Here is a 27695-nt window from a genome sequence, read left to right on the forward strand (position 1 = left end):
GAGTAGTATCCCATTATGAGACTGTACCACAATTTACCCACTTAACTACTCATGGACGTTTGGGCTGTTTCCATTTTTGGCCTATTATGACTAAAACTGCTCTGAATATTCATGTACATGTCTTTCTTTTTAAAAAAAATATTTTCTGTTTTTTACATAACTATCTAGGAGTGGAATTGCTAAGTTATATGTAGGTTTAACTTTATAAGAAAATGCCAGTTGTTCTCCAAATTGGTTGTACCATATCACAGTAATACTGTCGAGTTCCTCTTACTCTACAACCTCATCCATACTTGCTTTTACTAGTTCTTTGAATATTAGACATTCTTGTTGGAATAAAGTAGCACTACATTGTGATTTTAATTTGAATTTCCCTGGCAATTAATAAATTTAGTATCTTTCCTTATGCTTAGTGTCTGTAAGTACATCTTGTTTTATGATGTGTCTAAGTCTTTTACTATTTTTTTTAAACATGTGTTTTTAATTTTCTTGCTGAGTTCTAAGAGTTCTTTAAATATTCAGAAGCAGTCTTTTATCAGATACCTGTATTACAAATGTTTTCTCTTAATCTGTGGCTTGACTTTTCATTTTCTTAAAGGGGGTTTTGAAGAATAGGTTTTAATGTTGATAAAAAGTAGTTTAATAATACTTCATTTTATGCTTTGTGTTTTCTTGTTCTGTCTATAAACTTTGCCTAACCCAAGGTCATAAAATTTTGCTCTTTGCTTTCTTCTAGACGTTTTATAGTCTTAGCTTTTGATTTTATGTTTATAATCAATTTTGAATTAACTTTTGTGAACGGTGTAGATTCAGTACTCATTTTCATTTTCAATAGCTTATTGTATATATATCTTATTTTCATACTTTTATTTCTTGCAAGCATAAACTCATTTGCTAAATCTAATATGTTTTCAGATTTTTAAAGATTTTCTCTAAACACGATAATGTTTGTGAATACATACACTTATAATTTTTTGTTTCTAGTAGTTATGGTTATTTAAATTTATTTTTCTTGCCTTATTGTCCTTGCTAGAACACCTAGTACAATTTTTTTTTTTTTTTTGAGATGGAGTCTTGCTCTGTTGCCAGGCCTGGGTGCGGTGGTGCACAATCTCAGCTCACTGCAACCTCCGCCTACCGGGTTCAAGCAATTCTCCTGCCTCAGCCTCCCGAGTAGCTGGGACTACAGGCATGCGCCACCACACCTGGTTAATTTTTGTATTTTTAGTAGAAATGGGGTTTCACCATGTTAGCCAGAATGGTCTCAATCTTCTTACCTCGTGATACACCCACCTCGGCCTCCCAAAGTGCTAGGATTACAGGCGTGAGCCCCTGCGTCTGGCCCCACCTAGTACAATATTGAATAAACTTGTGAGGGCAGAAATCTTTGCCTCTTTACACTCTTAGGAAGAAAGCATTTCATATATCGTTGTTTAGTTTGAGGATATATACAGTATTTTTTGTAGATGCACTTGTTAAATAGAGAAGTTCCTGTCTATTCCTAAATTTGCTATGAATTTTTATTATGAACAGCTGTTGAAATTTGTTAAATGCTTTTTTCTGCACCTATTGAGATGAACATGTGACGTTTTTATGTTGTTAATGTGGTAAATTGATGAATTTTCAGATGTTGAAATAGTGTTTAGCTCTTAAACACCACTTAATCATGACACATTATTATTTTACATATTGTTGGATTTTATTTACTATAATTTTGTTAAATTTTGAGTCTTTTTATGAGAGAGATTGTTCTGTCATTTTTTTCCTTTTTTTGCCTTTTCTTGTTTTAACTGAGCATTTTATTTTATTTCATCTCCTCTTTTTGCATACTAATTTTACTTTAAAAAGTTATTTGCCCTACAGTTTGCAGATCTGCAAGCAAATAACACTATGCCACTTCACAAATAATGCAGGTAACTTTTAATAGAATATTTTCAATTCCCCCATTCCATTCTTTATGACATTGCTGTCATTCATTTCATTTATCCATATGCGATAATCATGTAATACATTGTATTACTTTAAGTAAAATGTTATCTTTTAGAATAGTTGAGAATAAGAAAACACCAAATATTTTATTTTGCCTTCATGTTTTCTTCTCTGATGCTCTTTCTTTTTAAATGTAGATCCACATTTCTGACTTATATAAGTTTTGTTCTTCTGGAAGAGCTTTTAACATTTCTTGCAGGGCATGTCTGCTAACGATGAATTCCCTCAGTTTTTGTTCATCTAAGAACAAGATTATCCTTTCAAGGATAATTTTGAAGGATAATTAGTTACTGTTTTTCTTCAACACTGTAATTATCTCTCTCCTCTCCCTTGCTGCTTGCGTGGTTTCTGATGAGAAGTCTGCTGTAATTCTTATCCTTGTTTTTTTTTTTTTTTTAAATAGGACAGATGATTTTTCATCCTCTGACTTCTTTCAATATGGTTTGTCTTTAGTTTCCCGTAATTTGAATATGATATGTCTAACTGTAGATTTTCTGGTATTTATCCTGCTTGGTTATCTCTCAGCTTCCTAGGTTTATAATTTGGTAAATTTTATCATTTTAGGAAAGCTTCTGGCCACTAGTAAAACATTTCTTCTACTTCATTCTTTCTTCTTATTTTGGTACTCTAAATACACAAAGGCTACATCATTTGAAATTCTTCCACAGTTCTTGGATGATCTATTTTCGTTTCCCCCCCCTTTTTTATTCTGTTTTTCTCTTTGTACTTTGGGGAATGTTATTGAAACTATTTTCAAGCTCATTAATTTTTTTCTTAGCTCTGTCTAGTCTACTCATGAGTCCATTAAAGGCATTTTTTTTTTTTTTTCAGTTACAGAGCTTTTGATTTCTACTATTTCCTTTGGAATCTTTCTTAGACTTCTCATCTCAATGCTAAAGTCAAATAAATGTCTTTCCCCCATGTGTAATAAGGTTCTGATAAAATATTTTTTATGAGCGAGTAGGCATTTGTTATGGAGAACACCTTAGGTACATTTCGCAATTATTACTTTACCCCTGCCCCCTGCCAGAGCCAAAAGGACACCTTTCTGGACTCTTCACCATAAGAATCTGGTGGAGTTCCTGGAATGAAAGTGTGAGGCCCTTTCCTAAGGCTGTGATTCCGAGAAGTTTCTCAAACTATTTCCTCCTCAGGCTCCTCAAACTATTTCCTCCTGTCAAAATTATCATTTAAGTGTTTCTACCACTTTTGGGCTCCAGTGGCTTCTGAACTAGGTAAAATGACCTCAGCTCTGACTCTCTGCATTTGTCCATCTCTCCAGATAGTGTGGTGACAGTTTGTTACCTCACTTCTCTGACGGATCCAAGAAAATACATTAATTTTCAGTTTGTTCAACTTTTTGTGGTTGGTTAAGGATAGAAGTGAGGACTTCCAAGCCCTTTCCTGCTTGAAATGAAACTAGAAATTCTGATTTTCTATCTTTATGATATCCTTGTTACTCTTTAGTATCAGGGCTATATTATTCTCACGAAACAAATTGGGAAGTGTGCCTTCCTCTCTATTTTCTGCAGTATTTTGTGTAAGAGTGATATTTTGTCCTTCTCAAATACGTGGTAGAAATTACCGGTTAAACTATCTAAGCCAGTATTTTTGGAAAGGTTTTTTATTATAAATTAAATTTAAAAAACAGTAAATACAGAAGTTGGCAGATTTTCTATTTTTTGCTTTTGTCAGTTTTTTTTTTTAAATTCATTTAGTTTACTAGCCTTGAGTCATTTATAATATTCCTTTGTTGTCTGAATGTTCTGTAATAACAGCCACTATTTAATTCCTGCTATTGCTAATTTTATGTTTTTCTCGTCAGTCTTTGTAGGGGTTTCAGTCTTATTAATCTTTTAAAAGTCAACTTTTGGATTTGCTAATTTTCTCTCTGTCAGTCATAGATTTCTATGCTTTGTTGCTTCCTTTTTGCTACTTGCTTTGGATATAATTGCTCTTCTTAAAACTTTTTTAAGGTGGAAAGTTATGTAATTCATTTGATGTTTTTCTTTTCTGATATTGGCATTGCAAGCTACAAATTTCCCTCTGAGAACTGTTTTAGCTGTATCCTACACATTTTGACATGTTTTGCTTACAGTATTATTCAGTTCAAAATTCCCTTGTCATTTTTTCTAACCATTGATTATTTAGAAATATGTTGTTTTAATTTCAAAATATTTTGGAATTTTCTAGATATCTTTAAAAATTTAATTTCTAATTAATTTTTTGTGGTCAGAGAACATACTTTACAAGATTTCAATTTTTTTGAAATCTCTTAAGATTGATTTTATGGCCCAGCACATCCTTCATCTTCATGAATGTTCCATTTGTGCTTGACAAAAATGTATTTTTTTCAGTCTTGTGTTAATGTTAATTAGATCAGAATGGCTGATAATATTTTTCACATCTTCCATATTCATAGTTTTTTTTGTAAACTTGTTTTATCAGTAATTATGAAAGGGATATTAAACTCTCAAATTATGATGGTAGATTTGTCTGTTTCTTAAGTTCCATCAGACTTTGTTTTCTATATTTCAGTGCTTTCTTATTGAGTGCATATTTTAGCTTGCTATGTATTCTGCTGAATTGACCCTTTTATTATTCTACAGTGCTTCCCTGTATTTCTTGTAATACTCCTTGTCTTGAATAATACTTGTCTCATGTTAATACAGCCAGATCAGTTTCTTTTAATATTACTGCTTGCATGGTATATATTTTCCACTTTTTACTTTTAATGTCTTTATGTCTATTTTTAATGTGTGAATATTTTTGAGAGCACATAGTTAGATTTTGCTTTTTAAAACCAGCCATACAATATCTACCTTTTAATTTGAGTGTTCAGTTCATCTACTGTCAATGTAAAATTATTGACACAGTTTAAGTCTGTTATCTTAACCTAGCTTTTTATTTGTATCATTTGTTGTTGTTGTTGTTTTTCTCCCTTCTTGTTTTGATGTCTACTTTGCTTTAATTGAATATTTTCAGTGCTTCGTTTATTTTTCTCTCACAGTTTTTTAGCTGGACTTCATGGTATTCTTTTTAGTCATTGCTATACTGAATATACTATCTACTTTTCCCTTTATAGAGTCTATTTAGAATTAATATTTTACCATCCACAATTTGTATATTGCGCATCACAAATGTAAGAGTCTTACAACTGTACACTTACCATCTTTGTCTTTTGTGCCAATTTGTCAAATATTTTACATTGTTAAATATATTACCAATTTTACATTGGTTAGAAAGCATTTTACAATTTTATTTTTTTGCTTTAATGATTCACTTACATTTTAAGAGAAATTAAGGGAAGAAGAAAAGGAGGTAGTCATTTACATGTATTCACATACTTAATGTCTTCTGACTCCGGTATTTTCTGATGAGAAGTCAGCTATTATTTGTATTTCTTTGTCCTCTATATATCATTTGTTGATTTTCTTTGCCTGCCATCTTTATCTTTGGTTTATAATACTTTTACTATGATATACTTCTTTGTATTTTTATTTTTTATATTTATTCTGGGGTTAGGAAGCTTCTTGTATCTGTAATTTGACTTTTTTTCGTCATCATATTGGAACAACTTCAACCATTATATATTCATATATGTATTTCATGCCTTTCTATCTATCTCCTCTTTTTCTAGGACTCTACCTGTAGATATATCTGACTGATGCTTCCCCATAGGTTGTTAAAGGCTGTTCATTTTTCTTCTATTTTTCCTCTGTTATTCAGATTGAATTATTTCAATCAAAATCTAATCAAATTTACTGACCCTTTCTTCTATAGTCTCCAATCTGCTGTCAAACTCATTAAAGTGAAATTTTGATTTCAGACATTGTAGTTTTAAATTACCGATTTCAGTTTTCTTCTTCTTCTTCTCCCCTTTCCTCCTTCTCTTTCTCCTCCTCTTGCATCTTCTTCATTTTCTTTCTCTTCTTCATTTTCCTATATCTTCACTCATAACTATATTTTCTTTTAAGTCTTTGAACATCTTTGTACTATATGTCTTCTTCATTCCATTTATCTTCCGAGTCTTCCCATATCTTCACTCATTATGACTATATTTTCTTATAAGTCTTTGAACATCTTTGTACCAGATATTCTAAAGTCATTTCCTGTCAACTCTAATATTTGAATCATCTCAGAGTTTCTTTTTTTAAATTCACTGATTTATTGCTATATGATGGGACATATTTTTCTCCTTTTTTTTTTTTTTTACATTTAAAAACATTTGGATTGATTTTGGACCACTGTGGGTGATATCATAAGTAATATGGGTTACGTAATCTCTCTTAAATAGCATTTTGTTTTGGCAATTTAGTAAGTTAGCAAGGTGCTCCTATATCTTATCACGTCTTGGCTTAGTGTTTTCTAAGGCATGGTCCATACTCCTAAGATACAGATTTTCTAGTGTTTTAGCTGAAGGCCTATATTCTTGATAAGTTACCTTATCTTTGGCCGAGCTAGAACTTAAGTGTCTCTGCATACTACATAACTGCTGTTATTTTTTTTGTTTCAGTCTCAATCCTGTCAGGACCATTCTCTGCTATATTTCATAATATAGCATATGTCTTATCACCATATGCACAATGCAGCCCTCAATCCAATGACTCTATAAAAGATTTCTGAGACCACTCTTCTTCCAAGCTCTATTCTCTCTAAAATCTCATCCTGTAAATTTCAGCTATAAATTTAAGCAACTCTGAACTGTGAACTTTGCCTCCTCAGCTAAGTCGGTCTGCCTTGTTTCTATTGGTCTCCAATTCCTTATACTGCATTAAGAGATCGCCCCTATGGAGAAAGCCTAGGTGATGATGAAACTCACCTCTTGTGTTTCCCTTCATTCAGAGATTACTGTCCTGTGTTACCAATTGTACTGTGACAGATAATAGTCATATCATGTATTTCATTCAGTTTTGTAGTTGCTTACCATGTGTGGGCAAATCTGATAAAGGTTAGTCTTTCATATTTGAAAGTGGAAGTCCACACTGTTATCTTTTAAAAAAGAAAATAACTTCTCGTTCAGTGAAATCTGGAACTGAAATGTTGTGATTCCAGTCTTATATGAGGGGATGCACAGACATCATATATATTGCTTATAAGCACTGCAACCCTTGAGACAGCTACATAGTGACATTTCACTTTCCTCAGATAAAGGTACAAAGAGAAGCATAATATACTCTATTTTGGCACCATGGATATGCATTCTCCTCAAAACTTGTTCTGGGCTTTGATATCTATTGTCTCATTTTGTTGGCTATAGGATCTAAATACAAAATGCAGCAGTGAGGAGCTAAAAGAAAATGGCAAATCTGGCAGGTTTATGTAATTTATAATTAAGTTTTTCTTTATATGAAAACATTAAGGGTTAAAAATTACATGGTATAAAATAACATTATATATTCCAACATATAGTAAGAGACTTAAAAACATCTAATATTGTAATGTGATATTAACAAAAATTAGTAGACTTTAAAACATATCACTTTTCACAGTATGAATAATAGTTGAAAGTATTTGGTCAAATTAATATGAGAATTTAAAATCTTGTGTTTCTTTCTTTTGTGAGTTTCTAACTTTTAGATTTAGTATTACCTAATTGGAGACTTTCAACACTAAATATATTTCATAGTAGTAGGTGTATAATTAACAAAGAGAAATAGACATGTGTTAAACATAGAATTTTACAAAGGATTTGGCATGGTTCACAGTGGCTATTTTTGAAAATAACAAAGCCCATGTTTCCTCATTTGATCTCAAGTGAATACTGAAGCAGCTGGGTCTCATCCTCTTTTGGTAATCTTACAGATCCAAGAGTTCTTTTCTTTTCTTTTCTTTTTTTTTTTTTTTAGCTGCCACTCCTAAAGTTTCTGTGTTTTTTGTTCCCCCTCACTCACTCTGTTGCTTCAGAACGTTTCTACATATTTTCTTCTTACTGTGTTTGATGCATAATGGAGACTGCAAAGTCTCTTTTCTTTTGCCTAGTATTATACACCAAAAAAGTTTTTCCTTTAGATTAAATATATTACTTGGCATCTCACTTTAAAAAATTATCTTTCCATTTCTGTGTCATATGAAATTATCTGCTGAACCAATTCCTCCCCAACTTTGAGAGTTATGATTCCAAAAATCTCTGTGGTTGGAGATCGAGTGGAAATTCTCCAGGCTTTATTTCATGGTAAACTTAAAGAGTCGTGTGTTTTGAGTGAAACTATGAAAGCTCACATGAAGTTTTTTGTGTTTTTTTGTTTTTGTTTTTGTTTTTGTTTTTACTTTTGACCAAAGTAAAGCAATAAAGATATCATGTTATCTTGTATGTTAACAACAGGTGTCCTGTACCATTAATATCCATAAATCTTTTGTTTGCTGAAATCCATACAGTCACTCCTTCTCTTCTTTAACCAGATCATTTGTAATTGTGTATTCCTCTGTTCCTGTTAATATGCACACTAAGGAGTGTTTCTTTTTATGTATGAATCTTCATGCAAATGGCCTATCAGCCTTTATGACTATGATCCAGAGTGACTGACTCCCTGTTCAAGTCACCTGTGGCCTCAGGCAGCTGGAATGACTCATTTTTGTCAGAGCTGGGAAAAGCTTTTCATATATTCAGCATGATCTTCCACTCATTTTTACATCCTACTTCTCTCCTCCACCCCCTGTTCCCTCCGTCTCATATTCTCTCCAGGAAAAATGACTCATGATTCACATATACATACTTGATTTTCATATAAGGAGAATTTGAGCTTGGGAAGGATTTTATATATCTGTTTGTCTCTATTGTTTAGAAGATTTAGGAAACATTTAATTTTGGAGTAACTCATAAGTTTTATGGTTACAATGAACACATGATAGATGATCAATGGGTTTTTGTTTTACAAATAAATAGGCAAAATTTTAGCCACCCATGCATGCTATCCATTTCCTTGTATCTCTGTTTTAGTCATTGCATTTATCTTCCCTAGTCCATACCTAAATCTTGCTTTTTCCAGAATTTTCATATATAGATTTCATTTGTTTTTGAGCTTTGGAAAACTTCGATAGGTGTTAAAATTTGAATGAAAATTCAACCATCCAAATAATGTAGCAAAACTTGAATGAAACATACTGTAATGGGGATTTCTACAAATTATAATTATTTTAGAACTCATTGTTATTAGTTTCCTGAAACAGAAATTATGAAATGACATAGTATAGTACTTGGATGATTCCCAGAACTTAGAGACAAGTCAAACAATTTTTCTACCCTTAAACTGGTTTTAACAAAAGATTAAGAAAAACAATTGAGATTAGTTATTTGTGCAGTCTTCATAGGAAGTATCTCATCCAGTTACAAACATGGACTGATTTTTCCTAGGAAGTCTATTGAAATTTCCAGACTGAGGACCAATCTCCAGGTTATAGTGGCTTTAACCAAGTTCAGCCACCCTGTGAAGCTAGCTTAAAATAACCTGGTAGTTTTTCAAACCACTTTAAATTTATTTAAAACTTATAATATTTTAGCTGCTAGTAATTTTTGTAGTAGTGTCTGTCAATAAGAGGTTGACACTGGTCATTACTCCAAAATGACTACATAATTGAAATGATATTGAGCAACTGATGAGGACGTATCAAATTAAATATTAAAATATTGGCCTTCAACTCCAAATTCACATATTCCACAGTATACTCCACATGTGTATCTAACTTTACATATTCAAAATTTACATGTCCAAAATGAACTCCCCATCATATTCCCCCTTGCCCAAATCTGTACCTCCTACTGTGTTCTTTACTTCTTATTCTGGAAAATTCTGGAAAAATTCACTTCTTATTCTCAAACATTAACGCATTCACAACTCTTATCTTTCTCTTATATCCCAAGTCCAACCTACTACAAATCCTCTTGACTCTACTTTCTATCTGTCTGGAATCTGGCCTCTCTACTGTCACCACCATAGTCGAAATTGCATCAGTTTTTGCCTAGATTATTGAAATAATCTCCTAAGTGATCTCTGCTTCTACTCTTGCTCCCCTCTAGCAGCCTGAGTGATCATGTTGAAAGATATTTTACTTCATGTTCCTCCTCTATCAAAATCCTGTTATAGCTTCGTATATCACTGGTAATAAAAACCAAAGCTGTTTGTATGACTTATAAAGCTAGTATGATCTGACTTCCATGCCCTCTCTTTCCTCTTTGGTCTCATTTCTTTTTCTTTTTTCTTTTGAGACGAAATTTCGCTCTTGTTGCCCAGGCTGGGGTGCAATGATGTTATCTTGTTTCACTGCAACCTCCCCCTCCCAGGTTCAAGTGATTTTCCTGACAGCCTTCTGAGTAGCTGGGATTACAGGTGTCTGCCACCACGCCTGACTAATTTTATATTTTTAGTAGAGATGGGGTTTCACCATGTTGGTGAGGCTGGTCTCGAACTCCTGACCTCAGGTGATCCACTTGTCTCAGCCTCCTAAACTGCTGGTATTACAGGCATGAACCACCGCGCCTGGCCTTTGGTTTCGTTTCTTACTATTCTTGTCCTTATCACTTGGCGGCAGCTATCACAAATCTCCCTGTTATCCCTTGAATATTCTAGCCATATTCTAGGTAAGCTCTTTTGCCTAGAATACTCTCCCCATCACAGCCACAGGTGTCTCTTGCTCACTTCTCTTTGGTTTGTCACGAAAGTCACCATTTCAATGAAGTTTACCCTGATCACCTTTTTGGAGATTGCAACCTCACCCCTGCAACACTTTCTATTCTCTCAAATCTTTATTTTATTTTTTCTCCTTAACATGTTATTATTCAATATTATTATTACTTTTTAAAAATTGTAACCAATTATTACTATTTTTAACTTGTTTATTTTGTCGACTTCTAATCAGATTATAGGATTCATGAGGGCAGATTGTTCATTTTATGTTTTAATTACTTTTGTATTCCCAGAAAATTGTCTAGCAGAGAAGATGGTTAACATACACTTGTTGAGAAAAGTTATTTATGGTTACTATGGTCTAGGCACTTTACTTGTAATTAATCTTCACAATTATGTTAAAGGTGATTACTAGCCCAGTTTTGCATTTTAGAGAACTGAGATGTAAAAATATAATTTCCACAAGATCACACAGCTTGTAAATGGCAAAGCTAGTATTTTAACTCAATTTGTTTAGTTCTGCATCAAGACTTTTACAGCATCTCCATGATGCTTACTTTGTGGGAGTCTTCATCCTAATAACCTAAAACTAGAGTAGTTAAGATAAAAAACTATAGTAGGAGAATTTTTTATAATGCACTGATATGGTTTGGCGGTGTCCCCACCCAAATCTCACGTTGAATTCCCATGTGTTGTGGGAGGGGCCTGGTGGGAGTGATTGAATCATGGGGGCAAGTCTTTCCAGTGCTGTTCTTGTGATAGTGAATAAGTCTCACAAGATCTGATGGTTTTAAAAGGAGGAGTTCCCCTGCACAAGCTCTCTCTTTTGCCTGGTGCCATCTATGTAAGATGTGACTTGCTCTTCTTTGCCTTCCATCATGATTGTGAGGCTTCCCCAGCCATGTGAAACTGTAAGTTCAATTAAACCTCTTTCTTTTGTAAATTTTCCACTCCCAAGTATGTGTTTATAGGCAGTGTGAAAATGGACTAATACATGCACTTACACTTTTCAGTAGAATTTTAAGAATAATTGTTCTAGTTCTTTAATTCTGACTGTGCAAATGGCAAGACCTGTGAAGGATCTGAGATTTTACCATACTTGCAAGCTACCAACTTAGTCTACTAGAGTTTCATAGATGGTTGGAGAAGACATGAGACTCCTGGGCCAGGAGTCATAGTAAATCATTTGTATTTTAGGCCTAAACTTGGAGAAGTCTTTCTCAGATGTTAGGATATTTTAATAGCACATTAATGTCTGTGGTTTAAATGTAATAGGGAAGTCTAATGTCAATTTCATAGCTACACTATTGATGTGGTTTGGCTCTGTGTCCCTACCCAAATCTCACATTGAATTGTAATCCCCAGTGTTGGAGTTGGGGCCTGGTGGGAGGTGATTGGCTCATGCGGGAGGATCATTATGGTTTAACATCATCCCTCTTGATGTTGTCATGGTGATAGTGAGTTATCATGAGATCTAGTTGTTTAAAAGTGTGTAGCACCTCCCTTCCTTCTGCTCCTGCTGTGTAAGGCACTTGTTCCCGCTTTGCCTTCTACCACGAGTGAAAGGTCCCTGAGGCCTCCCCAGAAGCAGATTAAACCTCTTTTCTTTATAGAGCACCCAGTCTCCGGTGTTTCTTTATAGCATTGCAAGAATGAACTAATACTGTTCATAAGTAAGGGTTAAGAGGGCATTTAATATGTTTTGTAGGGTTTACAAACTTAGTTGGGTTCTTTGTTCGCAACTGACTCCTTAGGCAGAATCATCCAAGACAGATTTTAAAATAATTAAAGGGGATAGACAAATCAACATGTCCGAGCTAACATTTTCATGCATTTAACTATTTTCTCCTCTTTAATAATGATTTGCATGTTTTGTGATACATCAACTATTGCAGTTTTATTATTCCTCAACACAGTTTAAGAAGAAGTTAAGATAAATTCTTTGGCCAGGAAGATTTAAGTGTGCCCTGAGGTAAGGAAAATGTGAAAACATTTCCAGCTGAGTAAAGCATTAATTAACTTTGAAAAGGCATCTTTCCAGCATCCAGTAATATAAAATCTACATAGTTTTAGAACTTTTCAAATTTGGTGTATATAGTTATAATTATTTAATGATGGTGTCACTGTTTAAATACTGTTCCCACCAACAATTTTTCAATATTTATTTTTAAGTGCATTGTTAAGCTTATACAAATGGCAATAATATTCAATAATGACAAAGTTTGAAGTATTGTTTTTGTATACTCAGAGCACAAACAACAGAATGGGTCTCTAAAGTAGTCTTTGGACAGAAGGATGGCAGGAAGAGAGAATGAGTAATGGGAGAAGACAGTATTGTCCCATGGCTGTGGGTCATCTTTTATGGTAGTGTAGTTGACATAGTTCTAAGCATATTTGCTCTTTTCTGCTTTAACAAAACATTTTATACAAAGAATAAGTCCAAAGCCACGTTTAAGAATATTTATTAAGTCTAACTTTTGCAGACAAAATTGAAGTGAACTTTGAAAAGTATCAATACAAAGGAATCATTATGTGGATCTTGATTATAGTAATGTTAATCTAAGTGAAGTGTCTTAGTCAATAGGGATGTTATAACAGAATACTTTGACTAGGTGGCTTATAAACAACAAAAATTTATTTCTAATGGCTCTGGAGGTTGGAAGTTCAACATCAGGGTGCCAACATAGCTTAGTTCTGGTGAAGGCTCTCTTCCAGGTTGCAGACTACTGACTTTTTGCTGTATTCTCACATGGTGGAAAGACAGCCAAAGAGGTCACTGGGTTCCCTTTTATAAGAGCACTAATCCTATTCATGAAGACAGCACCTTTATCACCTAATTACCTCTGGGAGCCCCTGCCTTTGAATACCACCAAACTGGGAGTTAGGATTCCAAAATGAATTTTGGGGGACACAAACATTTGGTCCATTACATGAGAGCTATGAGAAAGCTGGCAGGCCAGCCAGGATTTTCATCCCATTTCCTCCTGGGGAGTGCCCTACTTTTAACACTGTTCTTTATCATTGAAGTGATTGTTGTTTTCATTTTATGTTTTAAATAAGGCATGTGCATCTGCAAGTCTAAGGTATCATCTAGGTGCTTCAAAAGTTTCCCACAAATGGTTTCCTTGGTAATGCTATACTGTGTCTGATGTGGTATTCCTGGAAGAATGTAACTTTTAAGTAGTAAACATTCATAATCCTGAACCTAAATTTACAGTTTTAAATTCTAAACCTAGTAAGTAGAATCCATGGATTGATTACATTCAATTAAATATCATGCCCATGACCAATGAGTGAATGCCACACAAATTATGGTATTTTCTCTCTGTATTTCTCTTGTTTACCTAATGTAGATTAAAAAAAACAAAAACAAAAAAACAAGCATATAGTCTTAGTTGCATTTTAGCTTTTTCTGACAAAAGTATATAATTGGAATTCAAATTTGTTAATAATTTGTGCCTTGTATGCAACTGAATTTGAAAACATTTATCTGATATCTGAAAAATAGCTAATGTAGTCATTTTCTGAAGACTTTCTGCAACTTTCTTTGATCTTCAAGACTGCCCAAAGATAGATCAATTATTTTTACTATTTGACAGGCTACTATTCTGCTGATCACTTTTTCAACTCTCTAGATATAAAAACAAATTTACCTTTTCTGCTTAAAGTTTATCTATATTATTATTATTGTTATTATTTTAGATGGAGTCTCTCTCTGTCGTCCAGGCTGGACTGCAGTGGTGCGATCTCGGCTCACTGCAAGCTCCATCTCCCAGGTTCACACCATTTTCCTGCCTCAGCCTCCCAAGTAGCTGGGACTACAGGCCCCCGCCATCACGCCCGGCTAATTTTTTGTATTTTTAGTAGAGACAGGGTTTCACCGTGTTAGCCAGGATGGTCTCGATCTCCTGACCTCGTGGTCTGCCCACCTAGGCCTCCCAAAGTGCTGGGATTACAGGCGTGAGCCACCGCACCCCGCCTATTATGTTTTATCCTCTTTAATTCTCATCCCATTTTTTGGATCTGCTCTTGTTGTAGTGGTCACAGTTTAATTTATCAAATAGAATTCCTCGTAAATGCTCTGTATCATTTGAGGTATATATATATGTATGTATAGTCAACTGAATTTTAATATTCTGTTCTTTATACATCAAAGACACATCATTTAATTATGTGAGAGAATGTCTACCCTGAAACCTTTTAAAATTTTTCTTTCCAAATTTATTTCTCCTGTGAACGTGTATAATCATTTTGTCGTTTTCTTTAAAAAATCACAAAAGGTTCATGAGTAAACTTGCATTAAGCTTGTAAATTGAATAATAATTACCAATCATTTCTAAATTTTAGTCTTACAATTTGAAATTTTGTAAGAACATGATATCCAATAAAAATCTCTCAAATCAAATAATCCCATATAAATGTGGGATTATTGGAATTAAACTAATCAGAAAATTTAGAAAAAGTGTTGGAAAAATCTTAGATCCTCACTTCAAATGTTCACATTATTTCAGGTGAATTAAATATTTAAATAATTAAAACATGTTTTGCAAGAAAAACATTTGAAAATAACAGAAGTTAATTTTATCAACCCTCTAAAGTATGAGATAATTTCTAAACAAGTAAAAGGTAGAACTAGTGAGAGAAAATATTAGTAGGTCCGAAAAGCACAGACGAAAATCCCCTACCAAAATATCAAATCAAATCAAATTGGAAAAACATATGCAACACATATGAGAAGTCAGAACTATAGTATAATTATTACATAAAGAATTTACTTATACATACATACCTCCTATATAGACACAAAAATTAAAAATTAGAAAAAGTTTACTGAAATTGACAAATGCTATAATCACATTGACTAAATGGGTAAAATAGATGAATAGATCACAAATAAATTAAATTTATTGTGAATTGTTTTATGATCTACCCTGGAAAATGTTTTTTATATGCTTAAAACAATCTGTGTTCTGGTGTTGTTAGATGGGGTGCTTTCAGTATTGGTTAGGCTGTTCAAGTTTTTGTTCTAGGTGTTAAAATCTTCCATATTTACTGATTTTATATTTGGTAGTTTTATCAATGACTGATAGTGTACTATTGAAATATCCAAATATAATTGTTGAATTATCTATTTTCCTTTCAATTCTGTCAGTTTAGGCTTCATGTACTTCTGGGGATTTTTTTTATAGATGTGTTTACATTTATAATTGTTCTTTCTTTTTGATGCATTGATCCCTTTGACATTATGAAATGTCTCTTTTCAAGACTTATTTATATTTATATATAATAGCCGTACATATTTTTGCAGAACATGTTATAATTTGATGTACTCATATAATCAAATCAGGGTAATTGGGATACTGATCACTTTCAGTGTTTATCTTTTCTTTATCCTAAGTACATTTGAATTATTCTCTTCTAGATATTTAGAAATATACAATCTGTTAATGTTAACTGTGGTCACTCTACTGATCTGTCAAATACCAGGTCTTATTTCTTCTATCTAAGTGTGTATTTGTACTTATAAATAAACCTCTCTTCATCTCCTCCTTCCCCCTACTGTTCATAGCCTCCCTTTATTTCTAATAATTTTTTTGCCTTAATATCCATTTTTGTCTGGTATTAATGTAACTACACTAGCTCTTTTATGGTTTCTGTTTGCATGGTAGATGTTTTTTCATCTTCGTATTTTTGTCTATTTTGTACATTTGAAATTGAAATGTATTGCTTGTATATAGCATAAAGTTGGATCTTGCTTTCTTATTCAGTCTAAACATTTCTGCCTTTTGATTGAAGTACTTAATCCATTCACAATAAATGTAATTTTGGGCTTTTAGCAAGTAAACTATGATATATCTGGGTATAGATCTCTTTGTATTTATCCTACTTAGAGTTTTTTTGAGCTTCTTGATTCTGTTTCTTAATGTTCTTTATCAAATTTGGGATGTTTAGATCATTATTTCTTTGATGATTTTTTTTTTTCCTGCCTTTTCCTCTCCTCTCCTTCTGGGACATCCATTGTTCCTACGTTGGTATGTTTGATGTTGTCCCACAGTTCTCTCAATAACCTTTTTCTTTAATCCTTTTTCTCTCTCTTCTTCAGATTGGGTACTTTCTATTGATTTATCTTTAAGTTCACTGAATTTTTCTTGTTATTTCAATTCTGCTTTTTAGCCCATCTTCTGGGGGAACTGGAACAGCTCAAGAGACTCCTACCATTCTTACCTAGAGTTTCAGAAATTATTGATGAATAAGCATCTCTTAGTTTGTTGTTTGATCACTTTTCAGAAGTTTCTAAAGAGGTTGTCTTTGAAAATATTGCCCAGTTTTATTTTATTTTATTTTATTTGTGAGGAGGGTTCACTGACCACTTCATGTTACCATAGCCAGAAGTCCTATCCAAATAATTTATTAAATATAATTGCTTAGCATGTATGTTTAAAATAGTTTAATTATACAATTTTAAAAAGTAATTAAAATGTTAATGAAATATTATTTTGTGTATAAAATTAGCAAATATCGATAACTTATACATACTGGATGCTGGCAAGAATTCAGGAATGTTAGTGTTCCCTTGAGTTTTTGCTTGCAATATAATATCAAAAAAATTTATTTTCTGTTTTGCCAAATTTTCCTCCTGAACCTAACTTCATAAAATGGTTTAAAATTGTTTTTTGACTTTAAAAGGTTAATACGAGCACATTATAGTATTCAAAAAATAATTTAATAGAGTATATAGTAAAAAGTAAGTCTCTTTCCCTAGAAGGAATTATGGTTAATTCTTCCTTGTAAATAATTCCAGAGGTATCTATGTATATACAAGCTTGAGTCTGCAAACTGTAACCTCTTAAAAAATAGAGACACTTATATATTCAATATACAATTTTATCTAGCTTGCTTCTATCATTAACAAAATAAGTTGATGGTCATATCTTCTCAGTATATAGAGGTAACACTGTAGCAAATCCTTACAATTTAGATACCAAAAAATTATAGAATATCAGTTTTTTTCTTTAAGACTTCCCACTTTTTTGTACTTTAAAGCATTTCTATAATGGATATTTATTGGCTTTATAATTACAAAATAGATACTAATTAAAAATATGTATAACCTTTAACTCATTAATTTTACCTCTATAAAAATTTTCTACAAAATGATAGCAAATGTGAAAAATGGTTATTCACCAAAAACGTATACCTGAATGCGTATCAAAATAGGGTTTATCTAAATATCTAAGTATGTTGATTAAGTATAATATGGTCATTCATTTGAAAGATATTTAAACTTCCATCAAAATGATAATAATGTTTAATATTTTATCGAGTACTGTTATTGCATGCTACATACTATTTTAAGATCTTTAGTATTATCACTTTCATTATAAGAATAATTCTGGGAGATAGGCACTTTTATTTTTCTTCATTTTATAGGTGAGCAAACTAAAGCATGAAGAAGTTGAGTAACTTGCCCAATGAAAAGTTTATAATAATATGCAAAAATACTTATTTTGTCTTAGTTCAGGCTCCCCAGGAAAGGGATTTTGAAGATGTGCAGGAAGAGGGGTGACTTTGGAGGTCAACACGAGAGGCAAAGCAGAGGAAGTAGGGTTGGGATGAGAGGAGACGATGTGCTGAAGATGTGATGTGGTTACAAAGAAAGTCTCAGCAGACCCTACATGGAGCTCTGGGGCTGGATTGATCCTTCAGAATTGTCTTGAACTGAAGTAAGCTGACTGGACCTTTACACCTTTGTCTTGAACAGTCATCAGTGAAGGGTTGTGACAGGAGAGGAAGGGGTGTGATTTGGTGAGCTAGCTCTCTTTGAGATCAGTTTTCTGAGAGTGCCTGAGGTGAGAGTACCACCTTTCCTAGCATTTGAGGAAATGAGTGCCTCAGACCTGTAGGAGGGATTTGGGTGTTGCACATGGCCACCCAGATCTCATATTAAAAATAATGCATTGTAAATCCATGATATAGTTTGGCTGTGTCCCCACCCAAATCTCATCTTGAATTCCCATGTGTTGTGGGAGGGACCCAGCGGGAGGTAATTGAGTAATGGAGGCAGGTCTTTCCCGTGCTGTTCGCGTGATAGTCAATAAGTCTCATGAGATCTGATTGTATCATAAGGGGGAGTTTCCCTGCCCAATCTCTCTCTTTGCCTGCTGCCATCCATGTAAGATGTGACTGTTTCCTCCTTGCCTTCTGCCATGATTTTGAGGCTTCCCCAGCCATGGAGAACTATAAGTCCATTAAACCTCTTTCTTTTGTAAATTGTCCAGTCTTGGGTATATCTTTATCAGCAGCATGAAAATGGACTAATACAATCCATATGAGGTAAAATTGCAAATATTTATACATGTGTTTATACATATATATATTTTTACCAATATGGCTGCATGATACATCCATCCATATATATATATACATATAAGCAAACACACACATATAGAAGTTTGTAAGCATGTGTATACATATGCTTAAAATGAAAAGAAAGCATACCTTCATGGTAGGACACAAGCAATTTTTTCTAATTTAAATTACCTCTTTTATAAGTACAGACACTTTATTTTAAAATAACAAATGACTCTCGAAACTTTCTTTAACTAAGTGAATTGAAAATATTCCAGGTGTGTAAGATTTTTCTAATGTACATATTGGAATATATGATGAAAGTTATATCAATGGAAAGGAGTTCATGGTTTAAAAAGACTATTAATTCCATATTTGCATAAGGGGGATAACTACAGTCATGTCAGTTAGTTATAATATATGTACTTATGAAAGTTTCATAAAATAAAATATAACTTTCTTATTACTGTTAGGAAGTTCTGTAATTAGAAGAGCCCCTTTCAGCAAAAAAACTTCAAAGACAAAATACACTCACACTTAGGTAATATGAAGTATTTGACCATATGTAATTTATTTCTTGAGCTAATCTAATAGACTTTTTAAATTTTCAGCTTTCATCTCCTCATTTTTGCACTCCCTTTTCTATTACAAAAGTGGAGAAAGTCAAGAAAAGAAACAGAAAAAAAAAAAAAAAAAAACCCAAACCTGTAGTCAGAGAGGATAAAATCATTTAGATTGATGACGGGAATGGCTGCTTCTGGGCGTGTCAAGAGTACAATTTAGCTCGGCCTCTGGGCAGCTTTCAATATTCCTGACCAGCACCAAGGTGCCAGTTGCAGATTGCCTCTGGCTATTGCAGAGATCATTTCCACAAATATAAACTGGCCTTTTACAATTTTCTCATCTTTGCTCTGAGCCCTCTCTCTTGTCTCTGCTCTTAGGAGACCCAATATCAATTTGACACAGTCACTTTAGGCACTCTTTTCCTGTATTCTTCTTGGTGCTTTTAAAGCCAATGCTTCCTTCCAATGCACTTTATTTTCTCCATATCATTGCTGTGCTGGGCACCTTTGATTGGGAATCCAGGAGAATAGGCTAGGACTTATTGATCTGACCTATCAAGACAATTCTGAAGTAGTAGCTTGAAGGGACATATGTGGTGAGATCATGAATGTCTCAAAAGTTAGTTTTCTGGGTAGGAATTTATTATATTTTTGGACATCTAGCATCTAAATTTTTGCGGCATTTTTATGATTAGGAGTGGCTGCACTTTAGGAGCCTTGAAGGGGCATCTTAGCTTAAGGGAACTGAAAATGCTACAGCAGAGACATTTGACCTGGACTCTGTCAAACAGATCCACCTGTGACAGACTAAGAGTTAGTGTCACACGAACAAAGGGAGGGAGAGCTCACACTTGCTCTTTGGTGGTGAGAGTAGTGGTGTGGGCTGAATGGGCTTTCAGAGGCAGAGTGACATCAGAGAGGCGGTAGAGGTAGTTGTTGGGTTCATTAGTGTTCTGCCTTTGAGACACAAAGGCGCCAGGAAGTATAATCCTGGCCCCTTTGTGGTTGGGTGGAGACAGGTCACTAGTACTGACTAATAGATTGTGAGTGAAAGTGATGGTGTTATTTCTGGCTCAGAGTGTTCAATAACTGGTGTGAGACCCTTTGGAACTCTTGCCTTCTGCCTCAGTGAACAGTAAAATTAGAAGAGTAGAACCCAGATACTGGCTTCTATCAGCCTGGGTCCCAGAGTGGGGATAATAAAGCACAGAGTTGGCTGCAATCTGTGGTGAGCAAGTGGTGTCAGTGAGAAGCAGCTTTTGCTCTTTTTTAAAAAAATATATGAAGTCTTGCTATATTGCCCAGGGTTGCCTTGAACTCTTGGCCTCAAGTGATCCTCCTGCCTCAGCTTCCTGAGTAGCTGCGATCATGGGGTCTCACTATGTTATGAAGGGTGGTCTTGACCTCCTGACCTCAAGTAATCCTCCCACCTTGTCATCCGTAAGTGCTGGGACTACAGGCACATGCCACCACACCAGGGGCTGCTCCTTTAAACCAGTGTACAATCTCAGTTGTTATGCCTTATCTCTGGCCACAACAGCAGCGCTCTCAACGTAAAAGTGGCAGCAGAGCTGATCAGTGTTGGGCTAGCATTCTTATCCATTCAATGTTGCAGCATGGTTTTGTGCTGTTTCCAAAATATAGTCTTTAGCCTGGTTCTTCATTCTTTCCAATATTTCTGTGAACCACATGGCATGCTCTTAGTAGACTCTATTTTGGCTTATACAACCAAAGCCAGCACAACTCTGTCCAATACAATTTCCAAATAGCTTGAAGGTTTTTTTGTTATTGTTACTTTTTGTTTTGTTTTGTTTGTTTAATCTTGCTATGACTTTCTTGCCCATAAATTTATATAACATCTTTGGAAGGTATTAATTTTTAAAATCTAAATCTCCTCTCAAGAGTGTCAAATTTCATGAATTTAGTAAATGTACGACAGATATGTGGGTTATTTTTCCACAAATTTATTACTTTCAAGTTCCAAGGGTTTATCTTAATTCTTATACAGTTGAATCTAGCCGAAGTGTCTAATAGAACTGACATTTTTGATTTCTTTTGAATAATCATAGAAATTGGTCCTCCCAATCTTAAAACTTGAAAAAGTTACATTTGTCTTATCTGAGTTCCTTTCTCAGAAAACCAACCATCAGTCTTCCCAGATAGTATCAAGGAACTGAAACTTACCACATCACCGCATTTGGACGATGAGATGCCAGACCTCTTACCTGTCCTTATTGCCTAACTGACCACCTGCTTCCTATTGCCCAACTCTCCTTCCTTACCCTTCCCTAATTCATGTTTTCCCACACATGGTTACACTTCTTTCCTGCTGTATAGTTAAACTCCTAATTTTAGTCAGTTGAGGACATGGGTTTAAGACTGATCTCCTGTCTCTTTGGATGTAGCACTCGAATACAGTCTTTTTCCCTGGTAATACTTGCTGTCTTGGTGATTGGCTTTCTGTGTGGTGAGCAGCAGGACCTAGATAAAATCCCTGGTATTTTGGTAACACAGTAACATTCGATGTAGAAATATATATTTGCCTGTTTTCCTTAATTATGCTATTAACGTCAATGATATTCCTTCTTACTCTTTGCCATCCAGATTGCAGCACCCTGATCTCATTAAGCTGACCATTTCAGACAACAGTTTTTAACGGCTCCATGAGATTCTAGGACTGTGTCTACCACTACAAAATCAAGTCCACCCACCATTCTTCCCTATGCCCCACTGTCAGCCAGGACTTTGCAGGCTGCAGGGAAGCACACAGTACACCTCCTCATTGGTGCCAAGCTCTGAAAAGTGAAGTTTGGATTAGATAATCTGTTCTGTTCCTTCCAGCTCTAAAGTTACAGGATATTGTTCTTTCCTAAGTAACAATTGGTATCTCAGAACTCATCTTACTGTAAACAATTTGTGGGCTTTTATTTTCTCTTACTACCTTTGTTCATTTTGAAATGAAAGTACCTCCTTGGACCTTGGATGCTTTCTTAGTACAGCAGAGTTCTTCAATTTTGGCACAACTGACATTTGTGGCTGGTAATTCTTTGTTGCAGGGATGGGGACATTCTTGTTCATGGTAAGTGGGGCCGGGAATAGTCAGCAGCATCCCTGACCCCACTAGATGCTAGTATCTACCGAATTGTAATGACCAAAATGTCTCAGACATTGCCAAATATACCCTGAGGGCAAAATTATCCCCAGATGAAATAATCACTGCACTAGAGTATTTCCATTTGCATGGGATTTTACTTTCAAAAATAGCTGTTTCATTTTCAAACTTGTGAATTTCATTCAGTAATGCCTCTTTTAGATAATTCATAGGGATATTAACATTAATTCCAAGTACAGGAAATAGCCACATAATCTCTCATTTCAATTACCACCGAACTTTTATCATTATGGGAATGTAGTCATGGGCTACATATAAACATTTACCATTTTCAAGACTGGAGTATCATGTCATTCTGTTTCCATTTCAAACATTTGCAGTAAACCCTTTCATAGAACTTTCGCAGTTTGAAAGTACTTTGAATCCCAAATAATAAAGGTGAGGTAATTCTTTTTTTCTTTTTCTTCCTTCAAAGAAAATACAATATTCTGACTGAGAGGTTTAAATGTTTTAAAGTATCCTCTCTGTAGAGAGTAAGAGGAATTAAGATTTGATTATTCTGTGTATTTAGTGACCACAGCACTGTTGGTGATAAAATCTCCCTTGTCAGAATAACTTGTTTATTAGTTTCCCCTGTTTTTCTGCTTGTACCCTTTGACCTGGAGGCCACTTGGTATTCAAAGTGAAATGCTAGCAAGGGCCCAGAATGCCAGCTGACAGATTTGTTTAGGTGGGAGTGCACTTGCACATGTGTGTGTGCGTGTGCTCACACACATGTGAGTGCATGAATGTGTGTAATTCCCCATACATCTAGTCATCAAGTGCTTTTTTTTCTTTTGGTGTGGAGGACAGATGTCCATTCTGATAATCTTTACTGATAGCCCTGTGACTAGAAATTGACTTACTACCTATGATAAAGTAAAAATGAGGCCAAGTCAGATAAAGAGGAAATGAAATAGAGTCTGTAGAGAAGAAATATGAGTATGAAGTCAATAGGTGAGAAAGAAGGCTGCGGCACAGTGATTCAGGTTTATTTGATCAATGCAGGGGAAAATGCAGGGGGAAATAGCAGGCAACCCAGTTGTTTAGTACGCTATCTACAAATCAGTCAGATAGCTGTCTGTGAAATGATTAGCTATTTCAGTGTTGAGCGGGTAATGCTATAGAGAGAAAAGCAGGAGATGTGAATGAACCAAAGCAACTCGGGTCACAAGACAGTTGTGTGGATAGATGCTATTTGGACCAGCCACCTACTCATAACAAAAATAGCATGAGAGTAGGATTTTAACATTTTTTTTTGTGTGTGTGTGTCAGCACTAACCTTCACTGTTATGTACATTTTGAATAACTTTTAGAATAAACAGTCAGTTGAAGGGAGTGCAAAGGCAAAGACAAAAGAGGCAAGAATTCCTTAAATGTATAAGCATGGGTTTGAAAATGAATGGGAAGGCAGATGTCAGAAGAAAGAGGGTGCTTGACTAGAGTGGTTACTCTGCAGCAGACAGTTGATTGGCATTGCTTTGAGGCCTGAGTATCACTCATAGTTACCCCTTTTAGTCTTCTTAAGGTCTCTTCGTCATCATCTTTTAAAAGTGGTATCTGCCTTCTTTCAAGTCCAGCTCAGAAATATATTTTAACTAAACTTATTATTTTGTGATGTCAAACTTAGAAAGAGCTGCTTTATTTTGGCTTCTCGTGAGTTTTGAAATATTTTCATCATATGCCTGAAGATATGTTTTACACAGCAGGTGTTAGGGATCCAATGAGGTCTGTTGGACAAATGATTCATAAATATGTGTTCCCATGCTGTACAATAGTTGAATAGAATCACACAGATGGAGCCACCCTATTCTATTGAGGAAGTGGTATGTGTTTTTGTAAAAACTGTGATACACATGGTTTTTAGCCAAGGAGCCAGACTCTGAGAAAGTTTTTGGAATAATTTACTTATGTTGTACTGATTTGTGCAGTGGGAGTGTGATGTAAATATACCCTTATTGCATATTACAGAAAGGCCTAGGAGGGTCTTAATAAAAGAAATGTGAGACATCTCGAGGAAACTATGACAAGAATATAGATAAAAGGAATGCTATTGATGAAAAGCTGTTATCTTGTATTTTTAAAGTGATGAAGATTAAGAAGTAAACTTGAGTTCTTTGGTGAAGAATATGTTTTAAATCAAATAGAGAGTGATTGAAGAGTAGCTTTTGATTCCAACATATTCTGTTTTGCTACAAATGTCTTACTGGTGAGCAGGAAATATAGCTGTAAGGTCTGGGGGTTAAGGCTGTCTAGGGCTTTTCTTAATCACATTTCTGCTAAAAATTAGTAACTGAAATGACAACCTTTTAAAATTCATGCATTGCATCTCATGAAGCATCTTTCTGATATTTTGATGGTGTATTCAGGATGCATGAAAGACCTGCCCCACTATTCACTTGAAAACACCCTTTTGTTTGTCTCTACATTTCCCTGGTTATTTCATCTTCATGCAGCCATTCATGATGATGGGAGATTAGTGAAGAGACCCAAAGTGGCTGATTTGTGAAAGACTTTGAATTCTAGGAGGAGCAGTTCAGATCTTATTCCACATGCATAAGGGACACACTGACTGTACTTGAGTTTTTCCACACTTAATTGGTTAGCAGAGGGACAGAAATCAGAAAATAAATTCAAAGAGGTTTCAGAGCGGCATGAGGAGAGGCAGGAATGTGGAGAGAAAGAAAGAGGAGTGTTGTATATCCTTATTCTTCTTAATAAAAAGGCTATGAAATCATCTGCTATAGAGCGAGCCAAGAATGAAATACATTGGCATGGCATTTTCCTGAATAACTTATTGTTGGATGACTTTTCTTGGTTAATTGCGCTTCTTCTTGGTTAATTGTGTTCTGTTAGCTTGAAAGTAAAGGCCAATAAAAGAATAAAGCACAGTTCCCACTGAGCACAGGTGAAGGCAAGCCTTTGATTAGTGACTATAACTCTAGCTTAAGTGTTTGTCACTATTTTTGACTTGCTTGCTGGATTCATAATTTACATGAAAATGGCTAATAGGTGTGCAGCTGCTGGGTTCTTCAACTGGCCACTTGGTGTTTTTGGAAGCTTCGTTTCAGTGAATTCTGGAAATGCTTCTTCTATCCTCCCGCCTTCTGACTTTCTGCTTCAGCTGCCTGTATAATTACTTGCTTAGAACTAGCTTGCTCTTTGTGATTTAAATGGTCCAAAGAAGTAGACTCATTTTGATGGTATTGGTGGGATTTTACTTATTGGTGACATTTATTTCTGTTCAGTAGGTCTTTACGTGAAAGCGATGACATTTCTTAAGAAGTTGTTCATAGCTCATCTGTTTTGTACATGAAGGAAATACATATGCATAGGTGTCTCTCTCTAAGGAAGAGAGAGTGAGAGAGAGAATAGAGAACACTCTGATGGGCCTTCTTGTGGGTCTATACACAAATTGATTAAACACCTGAGTGTTCTGATGACATTTCAATCAGGCTTTTTTCTTTATATCTTCATGCTTAGTTTTATGTATTGCTTTGGCCTGGAAAAGTTAATGTTTTTTCCAGAGGGGTCTGACTCAGGAATGGATGCACATTAGAGCACATGGGAATCAGACTCAATAGGAGGTAGGCCCTTATCCCTCCATATTTTTTACTCATATATGGGAACAGGAACAAACATTCTTATACAACCTAAGGATCAGCTGTCACTCCAATTTTTGAGAAAAACATCCTCAGGTTTGTGTGACATGTAACTGTTGAACTAGAGTTGGTACTAGTGTTGCCTTAAGCAATAAAAGATTTCATGTGGATGAAAATTATGTACCCATGAAATCATGTATTTGTCAGAGATATTTCCCTCTGTGTTTAGTTATCAGGCTAAATGCACATCACTAACATTTAGAATTTAAAACAATATAAATAAATCCCAACATGTATAGTGAAAGAAAATATATTCATGTGTTGTTAATTATAATTGCCCCTATGTAGTGTAGGATGCAGGGCAAGAGTAAAACAGAAATCAAAGATGAAACACTCGGTGTTTGCCTGAGCAACTGGAAGAATAGTAATTCCACTTAATGAGATAAGGAAATACAGGGGAGGAGAAGTTGGTGTGAGAATAACCAGGAGTTTAATGTTGAACATTTTAATTTTGTTATGCTTGTTAAGTGACTATGTGAAATATATGATGAGATATATGAAGTTCAACTTGATAAAGGCCTGAATGATTATTTGCCAGGAAATTTTTTATTACTTTATAAATATTTTAATTACTTTGACTCAATATTCTTGAATTAACAACTGAACAGGATTCAGGGTAGAGTGCCAGTCTGAGGCATCCGTTTTGCCATTGTCAGCGTATAATTGTACTTAAAGTCAAGAGTCTAAGTCATCTAACGGTGAGAATGTGAGGAGAGAAGAGATGCAAAAAAGTACAAGGTTTAAGTACTGGAACATACTAACTTTCAGAATTCTGGAAAATGAGGATATTCTCTGTCTTCATCTCTATCTTCATCTCATCTCTGTGTGAGGATGGACATATACTTCTATATCTGTAGCCATATCTATGTTCTTAGCCTTTTCTCTAGATCTACATGTACAGCTGTATCTATATCCACATCCACAAATATGTCCATATTGATTTCCCTATAAATATCCAGATAGAATTAGACACACACACACACACTAGCCGGGCGAGGTGGCAGGCGCCTGTAGTCCCAGCTAGTCGGGAGGCTGAGGCAGGAGAATGGCCTAAACCCGGGAGGCGGAGCTTGCAGTGAGCCGAGATCACGCCACTGCACTCCAGCCTGGGTGACAGAGCGAGACTCTGTCTCAAAAAAAAAAAAAAAAAAAAAAAAAAAAAAAAAAAAAAAAAGAAATAGACACATGCACATATTTAGTACAATGTGTGTAAAAACATTATATTAAATATTAGGCTATTTGTGTTTTCAATTTAATAATACTCCTTTGAGATCATTCCTTGTCATCATATCCAGCTTCACCTTATTCTTCTCTAGTCGTGTCATGGTGTGTGTAGTTTTGAAATTCCATAGTTGAG

The sequence above is a fragment of the Macaca nemestrina genome, chromosome 6 (genome assembly GCF_043159975.1).
Source record: "Macaca nemestrina isolate mMacNem1 chromosome 6, mMacNem.hap1, whole genome shotgun sequence".
Taxonomy (NCBI): Eukaryota; Metazoa; Chordata; class Mammalia; order Primates; family Cercopithecidae; genus Macaca; species Macaca nemestrina.